The sequence below is a fragment of the Natator depressus genome, chromosome 21 (assembly GCF_965152275.1).
Source record: "Natator depressus isolate rNatDep1 chromosome 21, rNatDep2.hap1, whole genome shotgun sequence".
Classification (NCBI taxonomy): domain Eukaryota; kingdom Metazoa; phylum Chordata; order Testudines; family Cheloniidae; genus Natator; species Natator depressus.
The window spans coordinates 9473226-9488455 of NC_134254.1; positions in this window are offsets into that span (position 1 = coordinate 9473226).

The window sequence follows — 15230 nt, forward strand, 5'->3', positions numbered from 1 at the left end:
CGTTCCCTTCAAGCTGGGCATGCTAGTGGGACACCCTCTCTCTGCCAGAGGTTTCCCTTCTGTGTACGAGGCCAGTTTGGGGTGTTATTTATTTTGTAATGGCTCTTTTAATTTCAACCTTTACAGCAACATCGATGGGAAAAGACGGTGGGGTGGGGACGGAACAGGAGCAGAACTGTATACATTCTTCTTTCATCCTGAGAGAGAGAAACTGAGGCAAAGAGGGAAGGTGGCTTTCGGAGGTACTTCTGAGGAGGAGCGCTAACAACAAACAGGGAAAGAGAGGCAGAAAAATGAGAGGTGGGTTTGAAGTTGTGGCAGGGCTGGAGTGTGCAAGAGCTGGAGTGTGCTGCTTAGCCTTGGGCTGGCATTGTCTTCCTGCTGGCTGAAGAGTGGTAGCCATGAATGAAAGGGGTGTGAGGCTGGGGGTGGGGGGTATGTATGTGGAAGAGAGGTGGGGGGGTGTGTGGATGGGTGTGTAAAAATGAAAAGGGAGGTGTACTAAGACGGTAGTGTGAAGGCGTATCTCATAGAATCATAGACTTTAAGGTCAGAAGGGACCATTATGATCATCTAGTCTGACCTCCTGCACAACGCAGGCCACAGAATCTCACCCACCCACTCCTGTAACAAACCCCTAACCTATGTCTGAGCTATTGAAGTCCTCAAATTGTATTTTAAAGACTTCAATGTGCAGAGAATCCTCCAGCAAGTGACCCGGGCCCCACGCTCCAGAGGAAGGCAAAAAACCCCCAGGGCCTCTGCCAATCTGCCCTGGAGGAAAATTCCTTCCTGACCCCAAATATGGCAATCAGCTGAACCCTGAGCATGTGGGCAAGACTCACCAGCCAGACACCCAGGAAAGAATTCTCTGTAGTAACTCAGATCCCACCTCATCGAACATCCCATCACAGGCCATTGGGCATATTTACCGCCAATAGTCAAAGATCAATTAATTGCCAAAATTGGGCTATCCCATCATATCCTCTCCTCCATAAACTTATCAAGCTTAGTCTTGAAGCCAGATATGACTTTTGCCCCCACTACTCCCCTTGGAAGGCCGTTCCAGAACTTCACTCCTCCTCTGATTAGAAACCTTCATCTAATTTCAAGTCTAAACTTCCTGATGGCCAGTTTATATCCATTTGTTCTTGTGTCCACATTGGTACTGAGCTTACATAATTCGCAGAGATGCAAGAGGAGGTGCGAAGAGAAAGCAAATGAAAATGTTTGGGAGGATGTGAGGGGATATTTCTCTAATAGAAGGTGTGCGAGCTGGTCAGTGTGTCTGTGAGAGGGTGCGAGGGGGTGTGAGGAGTGTGTGTGCATGCTCATGCAAGGGAAACAAGAGAGAGAGCTGCGTATATAAGAGCTGGGTGTGTGAGTGGGTATCAAGGTGTAGGTGTGTGAGGGGGTGTAGGAGAGGTGTGTGTATGGAGAGCCTGAGGAGGAATATGTATATGGGAGAGGGTGAGTGAGTGTGATTTCCGGGTATTCTTTGGGTATTACTGTGTTTGTGTCTGTGTCTCTATAGCATGCACAGGGGGCGACACACCAAGAGAAATTTTGGGCCCCTGTACATCATGTCTGCCGGAGCACCACCTTTACGCAGATGTTACACATGTTTTGGGGGCTGCCCTGAGCTCGGGGCCATGTACAATTGTCCTCTTCCACCCCTCTCATCAGCCACCTTGAGCTCCTGGGTATGCGATAGGTATGTTCGTGCTCTGTGCTGCGTGCATGACTGCTGATCCCGCACTCACCGGGCTTTGTGGTGTCCCTGTTCTGTGTGTGTGTGCATGAGCCGGCAGTGTGGTGCATCTCACATGTGCTGCACTCTGTGTAAGTGCTACCCTGTGTGTGTAATCTGTGAGCTGTTTTTGTGGGGGGGTCTCTTTGGTGCACGTCAGAATGGGTTGCGTGTGCGGATCTGCACAGGAGGCATTTGTAAAGGGAAGAGTGTGTCTACGCAGTGTGTCTGGGTGGCTCTTTGTGGTATGTGTGAGCAGTGTGTTCGTCCCTCAGGAATGTGTGTGTGTGTGTGTGTGTGTGTGTGTCAGTGCAGTGGGGGGGCTTCTTTGTGGTGTGCATCTGTGTGGCTCTGTGCAGGGCATTCATGTGCAGGAGGATGTGTGTGGCCCTTTGTGGTAAGTGTGCATCTGGATGAGTGTGTCAGTGCAGTGTATACATGCATGTGTGTGCCACTTTGTGGTAAGTGTGTGTGTGTGTGTGTCGGTGCCGTTTGTGCATGCATGTGTGTGCCCCTTTGTTGTAAGTGTGCATGTTGGTGCAGTGTGTACATGCACATGTGTGCCGCTTTGTGGTAAGTGTGCATGTTGGTGCAGTGTGTACATGCACGTGTGTGCCCCTTTGTGGTAACTGTGCATGTTGGTGCAGTGTGTACACGCATGTGTGTGCCCCTTTGTGGTAAGTGTGCATGTTGGTGCAGTGTGTACATGCATGTGTGTGCCGCTTTGTGGTAAGTGTGCATCTGGCCAGGCAGCGTCCTGTGTGCTCCACGGGTGTGTGTCAGGAAAAGGACACGCGGAGCAGACGAGGTCAGGGGGGAAGGTGCACTCAGAGGCCATGGTGCTTTGCTGCTCCAAGGCGAAGGAGATCAGGTTTCAGGAGAGCCGTGAAGCTGGGGCTGGAAGGGGACAGGAGGTGGGCTCTGCTGTTTGCATTTCCCTGGAAGGCAGCAGAAGTCGGCTTTAAGAGAATATCCTTCCATTTAGCAGTTTGTTTATTGTTCTTAACTAAGCCGCCCAGACAGGTGACCCAGCAGCACCACATCCACATGGGCTTCCCAGGAAGGCAGGGAGGGGAAGGAAGGCAGCTCTCCAGGCGAGGAGGACAAAGGGATTTGTGGGTGGGGAGGGGGGCACAGCTACCTCGAGACCCCTTCCAAAGGGAGGATGTGTGAACCGCACCTTTGGCCTCTGGAGCCGGAGGCGCTAGGCCAGGGAACTTCCTTTGCAGGCCCCGGATTGACAGCTGCTCAGAAACACAGCAACTTGTTTCTGTAGCTACAGTGCTCATCATGGAAACCCCCACGCACTCGCTTTGCGTGTCCGTCCAGACAGGAGTGTCCGTGCATGGCGGTCTAACTGCGAGCCTTGGGCTGCAGCCATGCGTACCTGGGTGAATGATCACGTGGCAGGTGCTTGCATGTGGCAACTGTACGGAAACCTAGAGAGACCGAGAGAAGTCCTGTGTGTCTGTCCCTTGCGGAACCTTGCTATGCATGGCTGAGTCCCTCCATACATGCCTGGGATAGCTAGGGACATATAGATGGTACAGGAAAAAAGGCACCTTGATGTATAATTGTGTGTCTGCATGGACATCTGTGCACGTGGACGCACACTCAGGACACACTATATTTCCCCATACTTTCCCCTATATTTCTTCTGTTTCAGGTAATCAATAATTGTACTATCTTTTTGCATATTTCTTCCTTCTGGTCACTGATGTATAAAGTGAACAAAATTAATCCAGGTTTCAGAGTAACAGCCGTGTTAGTCTGTATTCGCAAAAAGAAAAGGAGTACTTGTGGTATTTATTTGTGCATACGTGTCAGCCCAATTATGTGCATGTCCCCTGTATGCATCAGCATCTTCTATGCATGTAAACTATACCGTGCGTGGGAATACCTCTGGGTATGTGTCGGTGCACACCTCTCCAGGCTGCGCCTGTGTGTAGCAACGTACACCCCTCTGTGCTGACTACATGTGAGTATGCATGTGTCATCATACAGGGGTGTGTGCCTGCGCGTCCTTGCAGCTATGTGGGGATGGATGCAGAGGCCCGGCAAATGTGGGTCTTGGCAGTTCCGCATGTACTGATGTGTGTGTGCTGACACGGTCAGGAAAATGAGGGCAAGGAAGGTCAGTCCGGTCGACAGTATAAATCAAGGAGGAAAGTAGAGTGGAAGTGAGAATAATTCTCAGGAGATTTCATTGGTGGTGAGGCTTGTTGGGGGGGACAAGAGGAGTCCTAATGTGACTGAAATATCCACGTGACAGCAAGGAGAAAATAGCGGTAAATGGAAGCAGCCGAATTGCTCCAGCCAAAACAGAAGGCAGGAAACGCCAGCCTGGGATTATTTATCCTACGTTAACTCCTGAGATTATTTCACCAGAGCGGGGAGAAGGCTCCACACCCTCTAGACGTGACCTGCCAACAGGAAACCTTTCACTGGAATCTCGCTTGCTTTCAGGACGAGATTTCTCACTTCTGTTAGCAATTTGTTCCCCATCACAAACATTCCTGGGAGAAGTTTGGGGCGGGGAGGAGGGGAGGAAATATGCCAGGAGAACCGTTTGGTTGCTGTGTGTGGGGAGCTCCCACCTGGTGACCTGGTTAACAACACAATAGAGCAGGCAGCTGCCCTTTCACCACCTCTCTCTCTCCTCCATTTCTCTCGTTCCCCCTTTCACCACCTCCCCCTCCATTTCTCTCCATCTCTCCTCCTGTCGCCACCTCCCCCTCTCAGGTTCGATCCTCCCTCCCCCCCCTTTCCCTTTCTCCCCCTCTTTTTCTCCTGCTATCGTTTGTGCTCCTGGTGCATTTGTACTTCTCTCTCCGGTTCCTCACGAGCTGAGGCCTTCCAAACTCATCCCACCTGTGCCCCTCCATCGTCCCACGCAATGATGGGGAGGGGGCTCAGCTCCTGCTCTTCTGGGTTGGGTCTGTGGTTCCACAGTGCCGTGTACGGGGAATGTGCCCCCCCCACCTTCTTTTGGAGAGCATACGCTTGTACTCTCCCCTGCGTAATATTTTCCATATGAAGAAGCCTTCCTGAAGCCGCACGCTGCCCTGTCGGCGAGTCTTAGGCGGGTTAGAGGAGACCCTGGGAGCCTTTAATCCCCTCTCTCTCTTTCATCCTCAGCCACAGCTGGACGCCCCATTGATGTGGAACAGACCAAACACCAGGCCCCTTACTAAGCCGTTGCCGCGGCTGTGGGGCCTCTGCTTCTTTACAGCACAGCCGAGACCACTGCCCGCGTCCTGCTTGCAAATAGCCTCTCCCCTCTTCCCCTGTACCCAGGCCTCCCTGCCTGGATATAGCCTGTGCCTAGTGCCAGTTCCTACTTGCCCTTCCGCGCTACTCATCTCCCCATATAACTTCCCTGTACCCATATACCCATTACACCCATCCTCTTCCCAGCTCCTGCATCTTCGCCGAAGCTACAGCTCACAGGCCACCCCATAGTCACATCTCCCAGCACCCTGTTCCAAGCGCCTACTGGCCTTTCACCGGCCCCCCCATCAACCCTTCAGCCCCACCCCACAACTTCCATAAGGTTATTAGCGTCAATCCCCCCCCACTCCGCGTCTCTGCTGAGCTCTAGACCCGGCAGAGGAGGCCCCTAAATCCAGCTGCGTTTCTACGGTGCTCTGGTCTAGCTGGGAAGCAGCCAGCGGCTGTCCCCACAGTAGAGGCCAGCATGAATGAAACAGGCCCCCAGGAGCCTCAGACGGGACGGGACAGCGGCTCCCTGCACTGCAGCTGGCACTAGGTTTGTGGGGGTAGGTCCGGAGGGGCAGCGGGGTTTGTTCAGGGCCCTCCGAGGCAGGCTGGGGTGGGGTATGCCCAGTCAAAAGTCTCTCCACAGGCTAGATATTCGATACACGCCGGAGAGGTGTTGCTGGGAGCAGCTTTCTCTGGAGGGCTCTCCAAAGCCCAGCTGTGGAGGCAGCAGAGTCTACACATGGACTCTCCTGGTCCCTGTGGTGCCCGGTTGCTGGAAAGTGACATCCGATGAGGCTTCTTAAGAGAGGGACTTTTCCTCCGTAGAGCTTCTGCGTCAAGAGCATCCCAAATCCTGGGGCACGATGCAGGAGGCCTCCCGCCCCCGCCTTCCAGCCATGGATGCTCTGCTTCCCCTGACCTTGTAGCCGCCCAGAGAGCCCACTTAGCTTCTGGCCTGTAATCCCAATTCTCAGCCCCTGGGCCGGTGCAGGCAGAGTGATCTCGGACTGCCATCAGGTGGCCGCAGGCAGTATCGCAGGCCTCTCTCAGGATGGGCAGTGGCAGAAAGTTACAAGAGCTCTGTGTAAGATCGTCTCTCGCACCAACAGAAGTTGGTCCAGTAAAAGATATTACCTCACCCACCTGGTCTCTCTAAACGGCCTTTTCGTCCACTACGTACTGTGCCTCTCACCTAAAGGCCTCGCATCACTGTACAAACCATCAGCAGATCAGCGTCTTTCACCCACCCCGAGAGACAGGGGAAATAACGTTAGCTCGTGTATTGGCCAGTGCTTTAAAACTGGGCTCCCAGTCTCCGGCTGCTGGTGGGCAAAGACGGTCCCCTCTATAAGCACTTCCCCATCGTGTCTCCTAGGGGAGAACCATGGCACTTCACGCTCTGCTCTGGGCCACCATTCCTGATCCTCCTCTGCCCTCTAGTGATTGCAAAGCCTCACATGCCTCTGAGAGCCAGCTTCTCCTCTCCCGCTGCCTCTTGCTCTTCCTTTGCCTAGCTCTCCTCATCTGCTCCTTCCCTTGCTGCCATTCCACGGCAGGTGTCTTTCCCTTGGGCCAGCTGCATCCAGGAACCCTGCGCTGGATTGCCCACCACACCGTGGAGGATTAGGGTTCATGCCAGTAGCGGTGGGGCTATGACAGGACCTGATGACTGTGTGGTGAATGTGCTAAGCAGGAAACTACTGTCAGCCCTTTCCCCACTGATTTATCACCCTCTGGGATGCACACACAGGCACATCCCCTGCCCCTGGCCAATTAGGGGGAGGGGGCAGAAACTCTATGGACAGACCCTGACCCAGGAAGTCACCTGTGCACCTGGCTGCCCTGTCCAGCACTCCCTGTGACTGCTGGACATTGCAGAATGGTGCACAGTTTCTATTCTGTCCTGTGGAGAAGAAACTGAGACTGTGTAGGAAGCCAGAGGAGAGGAACCCCAATGAGACACACTGCTGCTAACTGAGCCTGGCCTGGAAACCTGCAAGCTCCCATTTGCTTCTAAAAGTGACTGGACTGGGGAGGGCAGCCCAGGCACTAGGCCTGAAGAGTCATAAACCTCGACTGGGCTAATCCCCAGAGACCCAAATAAGAACTGCCTTGAGTTTCACTTTGAGTCGTAACTGTTTAAGGCACCGTACTCAGGCTATTTGCAAAGTTCCCCATTCTTGCCAGCCCTAGTGAAATACCCCTTCACTTTAGCCAAGTGTCTGAGTGGTTATTGGGTCCTTCAGTGCTTGCCTCTGAGTTGCGGTACACCTGGCACACTATTCAGACCTTAGAGGGTGGGTGTGTCACAACACTATGCAGCTATAACTATTACTCTGGTGTCAGCGGTGGGATTGCAACCGGCAAATTTGGCTGGCAAAGTTTAGCGGGTCGGTGCTGTAGGAATGAGGTGCCAAAGGGCTGCTTGGTGGATGGAAATGAACAATTCTGATGACGAAAGTGTTCCCCTGCGCTCTGAGAGTAGAAATATGCAGGGAGGTGCAGGCAGAAAGATGCAGCAACCCATCTTCATGTCCAAAGCCACTAACCAGCAGGTCTAAAACAAGAAGGGATGGCTAACAATGATTTCAGTCCCAAATACTACCTCACGCGAAAGATCAGTGGACATCCATATAGAATTCTGGTAGACTGTGGGGCACAGGTTTCCACTGCACAGTCACAATTGTGGGAAACAGCTGTCCAGGGAGACCAGAAGAAGTTGAGACCTTTCAATGGGGTGGTCCAGGCTGCAGACTAAACTTGTCTCCAGGTGATGGGAATAGAGCAAACCACTATAACTCTAGCCACCCTCCGTCTAAGCTGTGAAGTCCTAGTAGCAGAAGAAGCCTAACAGGAAACCCGAATTGGGATTGATTTCCTCAGACTGTAGGACCTCTACCTCAGTTTCAAGAGAGGCCTTTTTATCGTCAACAAGAGACAGCGTGCCACAGCACCTGCTGGGGGTGAAGCAGAGCTTGGGATGTCACCATGGAGAGGAATGTGACGCTACCACCAGGGAGTGAGATATTCACTCCCAGATGGGAGAAGGAGACTGACAGAAGGTCTAGTAGGCACGCGGGGACCCCCACCAGTAGGTCGACATGAATTCCTGGTGGACCACAAAATCAGAGGCAATAGAAAAGGAAGGAAGGGACAGCTCATCCAAAAGGTACGGGCTTCCCTAGGACTCTTGCTGGTAACTCCGGCTACGTCCATGCTAGGAGTGAGAAGCATGATTCCCCTGCTCGTGTACACATACCCGCACTACCTCAGTGTGAGCTAGTGCAAATAGAAATAGCAGCGTAGCCGCGGTAACACCGGTGGGGGCAGCGAAGGCAAAGCTGAGCCCTGTCAGGTACATACCCACTCATGTCTGGTGGGTTTGTACTCCGCACGACTCAGACATGCCTCTGCTGCAGCCACCCATGCTACCACGGCTACACTGCTACTTATACTCGGGCTAGCTGGATGAGCACTAGTGCGAGCAAGTGTAGACAAGCAGGAGAATCACACCCTTAGCTCGTAGTGTGGATATAGCCTCCCATTCTATCACATCATCTCACACCATGAAACAGAGGAACAATTCTTGTTTTCCGTGATACTATGGCAGCCCAGGGATCAAATTCCAAGGCACACTGCCACTGCAGGACGTAACCTGTTTTATTTAACCCCAGAAGAAGGAGATGCAGAACGATGTGTTACCTGAACTCCCCTTTCAGTAGCAGCCCCTGGGATCTCAGCTGGGCTTTCTCCACCCTCAGCAATTTGACATCTAATAAGCGAGCGGTTCAGCTTTTGTGGATCCCGGCCACAGCTGGGGAAGAAGCAACACACGGCTTCATAGTTCTGTGCGAGGACTGCCCTCCCCGCGTGCATACAACGGGCAGTCAGGATTTCCATTAAATTATTGCTGGCAGCACTACACTGTACTGACTACAGATGGTCTCAGTATGCCATGTGTTATAGAATTCATTGATTCATGGATTCCAAGGCCAGAAGGAACCATTGTGATCATCTTGTCTGACCTCCTGCAGAGCACAGGCCAGAGACCTGCCCCAGAATAATTCCTAGAGCAGATCATTCAGAAAAACATCCAATCTCTATTTAAAAATTGCCAGTGATAGAGAATTCACCACGAGCCTTGGTGCTTTGTTCCAACAGTTAATCACCCTCGCTGTTAAAAAAGTTACCCCTTATTTCCAAATAATAATAATAATGCTAGAGGCTGCAACAACTTGACCTGTTCAATGGAAAATAATATGTCATGAAACATCAAGCGTTGATTTGATTTCTGCATCCTAGGCACCGGTGGAAATAGCCACCCTTCACAATCCATGGAATAGCCTCTTCCCCTTTGTCACACAGGTAGCTGAACAAAACGAGCACACAGTCAACCCCATGAAAGGGGAACCATTGACCGTGCCCATGGGTAGTGTGTCAAGGGGCCCTCCCTTCTGGACTCATCTAGCTCTGTTGTTCCCATCCACACCCTGATTGCCTTAGTATTAGAGGTGCTCATATTTTTTCCCAGTGGAACAGTTTTCCATAAAAAACGCCGATTCCTCAGAATCAGAATGTTGCGTGGGACCATGCCAATTCCACTGGGAAGAACTGAAAGTAGCTGCTGGCCAAGTCTATTCATAACAACCTCCCCGTAAGCTGAGACCCAGCAATGTCCGGCATATCCACTGCCATTTTACACACACACACACACACACACACACCCCTTTTACATGCTCGTGTCAGGAAGCTTTGGGGATGAGGCAGGGGCATAGCTAAAACTTCAGCATCTTCTATAGAGACAGATGTCAAGCGTCACCTGCTCCCAGCCTGTTAGTAAAGCGGGGAGGGGCTGTCTGTGTTGGGTTCACGAGAGCAGGCAAGGTATGGCGGGAGTGTGGAATCCAGCCTTCTGTTCTTCCCACACCTTGACCGACCTCAGGACTGTGTCACATTAGAGCTTCCCGTGCTGCCCTCTACTCACCAGCTGATGGGTGGGTTTCCAAAATGGATTGTCCTGTTTTTCCAGAAATTCCACAATGGCTACGTTTCATTCCGATGCGACACAAAACATCAACAACCCAGAAATTCCCTTTCCCTGCCAGCTCTTTAGCATCTGTTCACTGCAACTCCTAGTGAAAAGCATCCACCTCAAAAACACTTTAAGACCTGCACCAACTTCCTCAGACAGCATCAGCCAGGAGAGGATGCGCTAGGATCTGTACAAAACAGAACACAAAAGACATTCCCTGCCCCAAAGAGCTCACAGTTGGATTTCAGAGAGTGGTTTGTTTTCACAGGGCCACAGAGAGACGTTCAGGACCTTACTCCCTACGTCAAATGGCACAGACAGGGTTTAGCATTAAAGGAAGTAAAGTGATGAGAAAAAGCCACCGAGGTGTGAGAGCTATCCCAGGCCCTGGTCTGATGGCCCGTTGTGTGACATGGTGGGACTCACCACTCTGGCACCTCCTGCTGGCTGTCATAGGAATTAGCTCTACTCCTCAGGGCGCTCTTCTGTTGGTGCCTCACCAGGACTGACGCCACACCCAGGACTGAGGCCTGCGTTGTCCCAAGTGTTGGTGCTCCTTCTTCCTGCGAGGAGCCTGGTCTTCTTCCCTCAAGCTCCAGTCAGCTACCGAACTCTGCTCTGCCCTGCGGCCCTTCTTATATGAGCCTGCCGGGCCACGATTGGCTGCTCCTCTCAGCCCCTTTCTAATTCGCTGCCTCTGGAACTGCCTCCCTAGGGCTGCTTTTAACCCCTTTCTGCCAGTGAGGGGCAGCCGCCCCAACACACCTTCTAGTTTGCTTTTTAGTGTATCAATTAATATTTAGGTGAAACTGATTGTACTGATTTTAATTCAGTCTCAAGAGAAAAAAAATTGTAAAAGGTGCCTTAATCTCTAATGCTGAAGCACCATTACTAGTTCTTGATTCCAGACTTCACAACTGCACCCATTTTTAAAGCTCTGACATCTAAAGTCTAGTACCTCATTGTTTTTATTTGATTCTTTATATTCCACCTTTGACTGTAAATAGGAAACACTGCTAGACTTTTCAGTAACTCGGTAGCTTTAACTAGAAGAGTCCTTATACTAGACAGTTTACCTCGGGTTTTAGTACCAGTATTATTGGAAAAAAAATCCTTTAAAACTTTAGCCTTTGAAGAACCTCTGTAGGCTTTAGCTTCATTTTGAATGCACGGTAAATAGGGCCAGACCCATGTCTGTTTATACAGCTTCTAGCCCAATGGGGTCTTGAACCTGACCAAGGCCTCTAGTGGAGACAAGTCTTCACATATATCAACTAAATTGTACAATTTATGCTCTGAAGCAGCGTATTTGGTAAGGACACTATAATATACTAAAAACTGGATGCTGTTATCTCATTCTTTGTTGAAATCGCAGGAGAAATGTATATAGTAGCAGAGCAATCTATTCCCCCAGCTACTGGAGCAGGGATTCATGTACTTCTCAAGTCAGAGAAATCATCCTTGTGACCATCACCTCCTGTCAGTGCCTGGCCTCCTCACAGTCGCTGGTAAATCTGCTTTCATCGAGGAGAGGAAGTGCAGCAAAAGTGAGAAGTAGAGCTGGTTGAAAATTCTCCATCAAAACTTAGTTCAGACAGAAAATACTTTTTCAATTAAAGGTTCTCTACACTTTAGATTCAGTCTTTCATGAATTCTTTCCACTAGTAATGTCGGTTTGCATGGTACAAGCTACTAGTGACTTTTTCATTAGTGATGGGCCAAAAACACCCATGTGAACACACACCTGCCCTGAGATTCTGAGGTGGGGCAGGAAACACTGGGACCTAGCTCCAAGCAACCTCCGTTAACTCCTTTTAGGGCTTCATCTTTGGCTTACATGATTTTTTTTAACCTTAAATCCCATTTGAAGTATCTGAGTTTATCTGTTCTGGATGGTAAAGGATGAAGGAAATACTCTAATTTTGTATTCAGTCCCAATATGTTTTTTGAAACCCTCCTCATCCTTGTGAGCTGATTGCTTCTCTCCCTTTCCTTATTTCCTTACCAGCTCCCTCGACTTGAGATCTACTTTCCCTTGGTTGGGAGTTGGCTTCCTGATCAACAAGACCCTGTTAGCTGTGATGATAACTCTCCTAGTGAGAAGAAGAAACCACCTTGGAGGAAGCCACCAGATACCAATAAATCTTGAATTCATGGTGTGAAAGGACAGCTTGTCTCTTAAAACCAAACTATCTGTCATATGGGCCCACTAGGAAGCAGGGAATTCCTCACAGGACTTTGATCATGCTGCCAGATAGGGAACCAGGGAAGCTCCATTCGTGATAGCTTATAAGGCCCAGACTTTTTATCATTGTTTGGACTATATCTCTGTATGTCTTGAGAGATCTAAAGACATAGTGTGGTTGGTTTGGGAACTTTTGCAAAGTCAGTGTGTTATGTGCTTCTTCTGTCACATGTCGCAAGAGAGGTAACCTGTAACCCAGAGCACCCACAAAGTTGGAGCTCTTGGAAACGGTGAGCTTAAACTACTGGAATGGTCGTGGGGTCCTGGAGGTGTAGAGCAGCTGGACCACGAGCTCCCATTTCCATGAAGAGTGCATGAGAGGCCAAGGAAAGAGACAGGGCTGGAGCCTACTCAGCCTTGGAAAGCTTAAAGCACATGGCTCTAGTGTGATGGACCCATGCACAGTAGCCTGGTGAGTGTCCAGCAGGCAGAGCTTTAGGGGACTGTGACAAATATCCACAGAGGCTCTCTGCTATACTGGCTGCAGACGGGCCCAGTTTCCCAGGGTTGCCAACAGTCCCATATCTTTAGAGATGTCCCTTATTTAAATAAATATTGCCTGTCCCAAACAAAATCAGTACTGAGGGCCTTTTATCATCTGTTTCAATGTAGAGTGTTTCCGGAGGAGTCCAGAGCATGGCTCTGGCTGCCAGTCAACTCAAATGTGGCCTGGCCTCCCCTTTGACGTGCACGGAGGGGCAGCCAGGTCAAATTTGAGCGGCACTGCTCCTCTATTTTTTAAATACAATGTTGGCAACCCTACTGTTACTCCATGTGCTGTACAATTCTGAAGGCTGTAACGACTCTCTTTAACTGAAAATACAACATATGAACACTGAATGGTGTGAGTTTGATTTCTCCATGCCAGGCTCCTATGGAAATATCTGTCCCATTGGTCCGGGCCCTGGCTCTTTTCGATTCCATGGAATGGATCATTGGGAGCAACCTGGGGGCTAGTTTGGTTGTTATAAGGCCTGGAACTCATATAATGCCTCCTATGGGATCTCAAAACAGATGCAGAACAGGCTCTCTTTCCTCCTCTGCAATGTTGGGTTGATACTTCCTCTGCAACACAGGTCCTGCACTCACTGCCTGCAAAGCCCTTTGAGAGCCACACACAACGGTGCTAGGGAAGTGAAAGATATTAATAATTCACCCTCTCCACTGCCTGCTCCATATCAACCCGATGGCAGAACCAGAAGGAGGTTTTGGGGGCAAATTCACACCACAGTGAATTCAGAGTAGATCAGTGGCAGTCAGTGGGGTTACACCAGGATAGATGAGAGTAGAATCTGGCTCAATTGGCTGACTCAGGTGTACCGTGACCAAAAGTATTTACCAAACTGCTTAATGTGCAATGAGGTTGTTGGATCTCAGTCAAGTTCCCAGAAGGCAGGAGCTCAAACACTACCCACATCCGAAAATCACCATCACAGTGAAGAGTAGATGGCAATCCCAGCAGAGTTGCTAAGGACAGAGATGGTCATGGGTACAGACTCTTCTCTCAACAACTAGACACGGTACCTACCATTCAGATTAAAGGCATGCTGGCAAGGGGTGGAATGAGAAAACCTTACACTGCTGCTCTTCATGCTGCTTCTGCATGGGAGATATACAAAGGGTGCATTTTCCCCCTGAAATAATGTATAAAGCGCCCTTCTCCAAAGCAACATCTGTGTCCCTTACGTGGAATATCAAGGTTGGAGGGCTCCTCAGCATGAACTCTCACCTTCCAGTGCACAGGTGAGAACAAGGAGCTATGGAGTTATAAATGGAATGGAAAAGCTTTGCACATTCTCAGAGGAACTCAGAGTGGCCACCTCCATGGGGGAACTGCACAAACAAGACCAAGCAACGAGAAGACTCTGCCCTTGGCCAGATCCAGATAGGGCTTATCTGCCCTCAAAAATTACTTCCTGCTGGAAAACATCTTAACTAACATGATTTAGCATTCAGTGTAGTGATGGACTGATGGGTGTAACATAGCCTCATCTGGTCATGGTTAATCATTGAGTGGATCAGAGGGCTAACTGCAATCTGCTGACACAGTGTTAAACAGGACAGCCCTTGGCTAAGGCTGATGTTAGTTCTAAAATGGAAGAATCATAAGAGGCCAATCAGGCTCCATCAGGAGCCCTTTAATGACCTGAAAATATAAAAGGAATCCTACAAAAAATGGAAATATGGTCAAATTGGTAAAGAGGAATGCAAAGAAACAGCACAAGTATGTAGGGACAAAATCAGAAAGGCTAAGGGACAAAATGAATTACACCCGGCAAGTGACATAAATGGCAATAAGATGTTCTTTAAATACATTAGGAGCAAGAGAAAGATCAAGAAAAGTGTAGGTCCTCTACTTAGCGGGGAAGGAGTGCTAACAAATGATGACATCAACAAAGCTGAGGTGCTTAGTGCCTATTTTGCTTCAGTATTCACAAAAAGGGTTAATGACCACCAGATATTCAACACAATTAATATTGACAACTAAGGGAAGGAACACAAGCCAAAATAGGTAAAGACCAGGTTAAAGAATATTTAAATAAGTTAGATGTATTCAAATCAGCAGGGCTTGCTGAAATTCCTCCTAGGATACTTAAGGAACTAGCTGAAGCAATCTCCGAGCTGGTTGCAATTATCTTTGAGAACTCCTGGAGGACAGGAGAGGTCCCAGAGGACTGGTGAAGGATAAACATAGTACCGATCTATAAAAAGAGGAACAAGGAGGAACCAGAGAATTATAGACTAGTCAGCCTAACTTTGATACCTGGAAAGATACTAGACCAAATTATTAAACAAACATTTTGTAAGCACCTGGAGGATAATAGGGTAATAAGGAATAGTCAGCATGGATTTGTCAAGAACAAACCATGCCAAACCAACCTAATAGCCTTCTTTGATAGTATTACAGAGCTAGTGAATAGGGGGAAGCAGTGGACGTGATATACCTTGATTTTTTAAGGCTTTTGACACATTTCCACATG